This window comes from Stomoxys calcitrans, chromosome 5 (assembly GCF_963082655.1).
Source record: "Stomoxys calcitrans chromosome 5, idStoCalc2.1, whole genome shotgun sequence".
Lineage (NCBI taxonomy): Eukaryota > Metazoa > Arthropoda > Insecta > Diptera > Muscidae > Stomoxys > Stomoxys calcitrans.
The window spans coordinates 133,701,784-133,708,519 of record NC_081556.1 but is presented as its reverse complement, the minus strand read 5'-3'; the positions used below and the strand labels follow the sequence as shown (position 1 = coordinate 133,708,519).

At 32.2% G+C, this 6,736-nt stretch overlaps 1 protein-coding gene across 4 annotated transcripts in view; it reads left to right on the top strand.

The window, feature by feature from the left end:
• Nucleotides 1-6,736, top strand: part of LOC106084873 (protein windpipe) — a 165,979-nt gene that overhangs the window by 131,828 nt on the left and 27,415 nt on the right. Inside the window, exon 1 of one of the 4 annotated variants that reach the window (XM_013248814.2) lies at nucleotides 6,471-6,568. The exons of the other annotated variants lie outside the window; for them this stretch is intronic. The gene's annotated coding sequence lies outside the window, so the exon portion shown is untranslated. Of the gene's footprint in view, nucleotides 1-6,470; nucleotides 6,569-6,736 lie in introns of those variants that run through there. 4 annotated transcript variants of the gene reach the window in all.

The window sequence follows — 6,736 nt, the reverse complement described above, 5'->3', positions numbered from 1 at the left end:
TTTTAAAAAGAGAAATGTGGATATAGTATGCTTTGCCTAAAAAAAGACTAGATAAAGTACCTTTCTTTCTAGGAAAAGGGTCGTTTTTTTTAAGTAAAGGGTAGTTTTAGTACACTTTTGCTTAGTAATGTGTAGTTTTAGTACTCTTTTCCTTGGGAAAGGATAGTTTAAGTACCCTTTTCCTTGTGTAAGGGTACTTAAACTATCCTTTCCCTGGAAAAGGTAGCTTTAGTACATTTTAAATAAGAGAAATGTGGATATAGTATGCTTTGCCTAAAAAAAGACTAGATAAAGTACCTTTCTTTCTAGGAAAAGGGTCGTTTTTTTGAAGTAAAGGGTAGTTTTAGTACACTTTTGCTTAGTAATGTGTAGTTTTAGTACTCTTTTTCTTGGGAAAGGATAGTTTAAGTACCCTTTTCCTTGTGTAAGGGTTGTTTAAGTACCCTTTTCCTTGGGAAAGGGTAGTTTCGGTACCCTGTTCCATGGGACAGGGTAGTTTTAGTACCATTTTCCTTCGAAAGGGTAGTTTTAGTACCCATTTCCTTGGGGAATGGTAGTTTTAGTATCCTCTTCCTTAGTAAAGTTTAGTTTTATTGTAGTACCCTTTTCCTTGGCAAAGGTAAGTTTTGGTACCATTTTCCTTGGGAAATGGTAGTTTTGGTACCCTCTTCCTTGGGAAATATTAGTTTTGGTACCCATTTCCTTGGGTAAGGGTATTTTCAGTACTCTTTTCATTGGGAAAGGGTAGTTTAAGAAACAATTCTTTGAGAAATGGTAGTTTGAGTATCATTTTCCTTGGTAAAGGGTTGTTTTGGTACTCTTTTTCCTTGAAAAGGGTAGTTTAAGTTCTCTTTCCCTTGGCAAAGAATAGTTTTAGTGCTCTTTTCCTTTACAAAGGGTATCTTTAGTATCTTTTTCCTTGAGAAAAGCTATTTTTAGTACTCTTTTCCATGAGAAAGAGTATTTTAAGCACACTTTCCTTGGGAAAGGGTATTTTTAGTACCCTTTTCCTTGAAGAAGGGTAGTTAAGCACCCTTTTTCTTGGGAAAGGATAGTTATTGTAGCCTTTTCCTTTAGAAAGGGTAGTTTTAGTACCCTTTTCTTTGGGATAGGGTAGTTTTAGTACCCTTTTCCTTAGGAAAGGATAGATTTAGTATCCTTTTCCTTGGCAAAGGGTAGTTTAAGTACGCTTTTCCTCAGGACAGGGTAGTTTACGTACCTTTTTCCTTGGGAGAGGGTAGTTTTAGTACCCTTTTCCTTGGGTAAGCTTAGTTTAGTACCTCTTTCCTTGGAAAAGGCTAGTTTTAGTACCCCTTTCCTTGGGAAATGGGTAGTTTTAGTACAATTTTCTTTAGAAAAGGGTAGTTTTGGTAACATTTTCCTTGGGAATGGTAGTTTGGGTACATTTTTCTTCGGAAATGGGTAGTTTAGGTAGCCTTTTCCTTGGGAAAAGGTAGTTTTAGTACCCTTTTCTTTGAGAAAGGGTAGTTTTAGCACCCTTTTTCTTGAGAAAGGTAGTTTTGGCACCCTTTCCTCTGGTAAAAGGAAGTTTTAGTATGCTTTTCCTTGGCAAAGGATTGTTTACGTACTCTTTCCCTTGGCAAATGTAGTTTTAGTACTCTTTTCCTTTACAAAGTGTATCTTTAGTACTTTTTTCCTTGAGAAAGGCTTTTTTTGGTACCCTTTTCCAAAGAGAAAGAGTTAATTACCTTTTTCCTTGGGAAAGGATAGTTGTAGTAGCCTTTTCCTTTAGAAAGGGTAGTTTTAGTTCCCTTGTCCTTGGGAAAGGGTAGTTTAGTACCCCTTTCCTTGGAAATGGGTAGTTTTAGTACACTTTTCCATGGGTAATTTCTATGGAAAATTTTAGTTTAGTACCCTTTTTCCTGAGAAAGGGTAATTTAAGTACCCTTTTCTTTGGGAAAGGGTAGTTTTAGTAACCTCTTCCTTGATAAGGGTAGTTTTATATCCATTTTCTTGGGAAACGATAGTTTTAGTACTCTTTTGCCTGTTAAAGGGTAGTTTTAGTACCTTTTCCTTGAGAAAGGCTAGTTTTAGTGCTCTCTTTTTTGGGAAGTGATTGTTTTTGTACTCTTTTCCTTGGAAAAGGATAGTTTTTGTACTCTTTTCCTTGAGAAAGGATAGTTTTCGTAATCTTTTCCTGGGGAAATGTTAGTTTTGGTATTCTTTCCCAGAGAATAGGGTAGTTTAGTCCCATTTTCCTAGAGAAAAAATAGTTTTAGTACATTTTTTCGGCGAAAAACTTAGTCGTTGTATTTTTCCGTTTTTCCGCTGGAAAGCATAGTTTTAGTATCTTTTTTCGAAAGAAAGGATGGTTTTAGTACCATTTTCCGAGGAAAAGGGTAGTTTAAGTAGCTTTGTCCGAGGAAGAGGATAGTTTTAATTTCTTTTTCCGAGGGAGAGGATAGCTCTAATATATTTTGTCAGGGAAAGTGTAGTTTTATTTCCCTTTTCCGAGTTTTAGAATCCTTTTCCGAGAGAAAGGAACCTTTAGTAACCTTTTCCGAGGAAATGGATAGCTTTGTATCCTTTCCGTAGGGAAATGGCAATTTGTACCGTTTTGCCTAAGAACAGCGTAGTTTTGGTTCCCTTTTCCGAGTGAAAGGATTGTTTTAGCACACTTTTCCAAATGAAAGCGTAGTTCCGTAGAATCCTTTTCCGAGCAAAAGGGTTGTTTAAGTGCCCTTTTCCGAGTTAAAGCGTTGTTTTCCGATTTAAACGGTGGTTGTAGTACCCTTTGCCTTGAGAATGGTTAGTTTTTACTCTTTTTCTGGGGAAGTAGTGGTCTTTGTACCATTTTCTAATTGAAAGGGTAGTTTTAGTACCCTTTCCTTTGAGTAAAGGAAGTTGTCGTACCCTTTTCCTTGGGTTTAGGTAGTTTTAGTAACCTTTGTCTTGGGTAAAGGTGGTTTTAGTACCCTTTTCTTTGGGTATAGGTAGTTTTAGTATCCTTTTCCATGGGTAAGGTAGCTTTAGTACCCTTTTTCTTATGTAAATGTAGTTTTAGTACTCTCTTCTTAGGGTAAAGGTAGTTAAGTACCCTTTTCCTTGGCTACTGGTGGTTTTAGTACTCTTTTCTTTGGGTAAAGGTAATTTTAGAATCCTTTGCTTGAGTAAAGATAGCTTTAGTATAATTTTTCTTATGTAAAGGTAGTTTTAGTACCCTTTTCTTTGGGTAAAACTAGTTTTAGTATTATTTTCCTTATATAAAGCCAGTTTTAGTACTACTTTTTTATGTAAAGTACTCTTTTCTTTGGGTAAAGGTAGTTTTAGTAGCCTTTTCCTCGGGTATGTTAGATTTATAGGTTAATGAACCTAAAATAACTATGGTGGCCAGGTGAATACTAGCAAACTTTTTATAGAAAACGATTCGCAGTATCCAAAGTTCTTTGCTTCTATAAGAAACTTGTGCTTGGCTCAACACTATAGCTTTGTTAAGCAATTTGATAGAAATCACACTACAATTTTTGTGAACGTCATCGATGATCATCCGCAATCAGTCAAATCCACAATCAGCCTTACTGTTGTGGGGGTTGAGGCAGAACCTGGTGAGGGTTCCTTTAGACCTTTGGACTTTTGGGTAAAGTGTTGATATTATTGCTTTTCTCACAATAACTCATATTGTTAACAACTGGTACGCTTTGTCTATCTAGAAAATAGAACAGTAGCACGTATTTATTTAATGCCATGACATATGATTAGCAACAAGTACATTTTGCGGCTGGTTTCAATTACTCACAAGCAGTGTAGACAGACGATATTGAACATATGATACAATCAATAATACCCCCACTTGTTCACCGAATTCTATCGTCCTCATCAGACAGTGAGAAGTTGCTGTGGGCTGTGCTGCTGGTGTGTTGTTAATAAAATTAATTGTAGACCTAGTTAGGTAGAGGTCAATGTGGATATGGTTTTAGCAAATATAATGGGAAAAGTGTTTAATACACAAAATAAATAAATAAGTTAAGGGAAACAACTAAAAAATTTAAAAATTCAAAATACAAAATACAAAACGAAACATTAAAGAAAAGTTATAAATATGCCTTATTATAAAGAAAGCTAATCGTAAAATAAATAAGTAAGTCATCGAGGGGGTCAAGTCAAATCTGAGCATTAGTTTTCATTGCCAATGTTAAAGAACCAGCTTAAGGAGCAGATTACCATCCCTGAAAAATTATTTGTTTATATTGTGACTTTGGCTTTTTATTGATCATCCCGGAACGTAGTACATCAACTTCTCACATATAATGTTTGGCCAATCGGGCAAAACCCGAAGTTTCCAAAAGCTCAACAATACGTTTATTTATATGGTAACCGATTTGGAGCGTGTTTGGTTGAAATTTCGGAGGTAAAAAAGTGTTCTTCACATCCTCTAATTCGAGGCCAACCCGCTAAAAATTGAGGCTTTGGGGAGCTCAATCGGTCTACGGAAAAAGTGAATCTTATACGTGGGGCTATACATATTAATGTATTCATCGGATTTTGCTTGTGTGTTCTTCACATCAAAATTTCTTACAAACTCATTCGTGCTCTTCACATAAAACTTTTTCCATATTGGACATTAATTAAGGCAACAAGGAGTATATGAAGTCATACACCTCGTATAGAGGTGTCAGTAAAATTATGTTTGCTATGCAAAAGAAAATCTCTGTCCTTTTTTTTTTCTCCTAAACCACATTTATCATCAATTCGATTTGTCTACCATAAGTTAACACATCTTCCATGCTGGGTGAAAGGTGTTGGGCATATATCCCCAATGGCCACTTAAATAATCAGCTTACACCCCTCTGGAGATCTCTATGCCTTTGACAATTTCATTGCTTTTTACTATTATTTTAGTACTTCAATAATACTCTTTGTGTCTGCCACAAATGTTTGGGGCAACTTTTAAACTCAATAACCTTTCGGGTAACATATATATACGAGTATTAATGAAATCTCTTTGGGGCTTCAATTGCTTTCTTTCACCATTCTGCAAATGCCATATGGAGTCTTAATTTTTTATATGATATTTTAAGTTTCTTTGGATTTTTTCAATTTTCCATAAACAACTCATTTGTTTGGTTTTCCACTTAGGGGAAAGTGTTTGCATGTCTGCCATATTTTCAAAACGTATGACACCTACACCATATTTGATTATTTTCCATTGATTGTCCAATGGCCATGAGCTATGTTCATGCCAGAGTGGCATAAAGTTTATTAGAAAAGTGTCCATTAATGTTGGCGAAAAAAAACAACTGTGTAACAAAGATACAAATGGTATGGTTTGTTTAATAAAATAAAAATAAGAAAACAGTTTTCAATTAAAGAAAGTTAAAGAAACTTTCCGAAATGAAAGTTGTAGATGAAAAAACTAAAATTTAATAAATGCAATATATTCAAATAAAATAAAATTAATAAAAATAAAATAAAATTAATAAAAATAAAATAAAATAAAAAAATAAAATAAAATAAAATAAAATAAAATAAAATAAAATAAAATAAAATAAAATAAAATAAAATAAAATAAAATAAAATAGAATAAAATAAAATAAAATAAAATAAAATAAAATAAAATAAAATAAAATAAAATAAAATAAAATAAAATAAAATAAAATAAAATAAAATAAAATAAAATAAAATAAAATAAAATAAAATAAAATAAAATAAAATAAAATAAAATAAAATAAAATAAAATAAAATAGAACAAAATAAAATAAAATCAAATAAAATAAAATAAAATAAAATAAAATAAAATAAAATAAAATAAGATAAAACAAAAGAAACCAAATTAAAATAAAATAAAATAAAATAAAATAAAATAAAATAAAATAAAATAAAATAAAATAAAATAAAATAAAATAAAATAAAGTAAAATAAAAAAAATAAAATTAAATTAAATTAAAATAAAAAATAAATTAAAAGCATTCTAAGTTCGGCAGGGCCGAATCTTATATACCCACCATGGATCGAATTTGACGAGTTCTTTTCACGGTATCTCTTTTTAGGCAAACAAAAGATAAAAGAAAAAAATTGCTATACTATTGGAGGTATACCAAGTTATGGTTAAGGATTCGGACCATAATTGAATTTAATGTTGGAGACCATACTAAAAGTCATTGTGTAAAATATCAGCTAATTGGAATAAGAATTGTGCCCTTTAGGGGCTCAAGAAGTACAATAGCGAGATCGATCTATATGGGAGCTGTATCAAGCTATAGGGACGGACGGAGGGACGGACGGACTTTAAATGTAATGACGATCTAGAATATATGGTCTTAGACGGATACGGAAATTTATTGAAGACCGATACTTCAATGAAATAATACAAAATTATACGACTACTAAGTTTTTATGCCCCACAATTAGTTTCAAAATTATTGTAATATACAGATCCTCTTAACATTTTATTTATATACCAAAAGTAATTTGTTGTTATGATAATTTTATACTTGCTTTTTTCATTCCAGGTATGTCTTGAAAATTGCGACTTCTCAAAAGATTGCTGTATTTTACGATTAGTGAAACGTTTCGATTACCAATATCTTCGAGTAAAAATTCATTTTAAGTAAGTGTTAGTAATTATGTATATTAAGAAATTAAATGCTTTATCATCATTGTTTTAGAACTTTGTTGTGTTATGAAATTTTAACCTTTAGGCTATAAACTAAACATTAACTTTTTATACCCACCACCATAGGATTCCATAGGTGTTCCGTTAAGACATTCAACAACT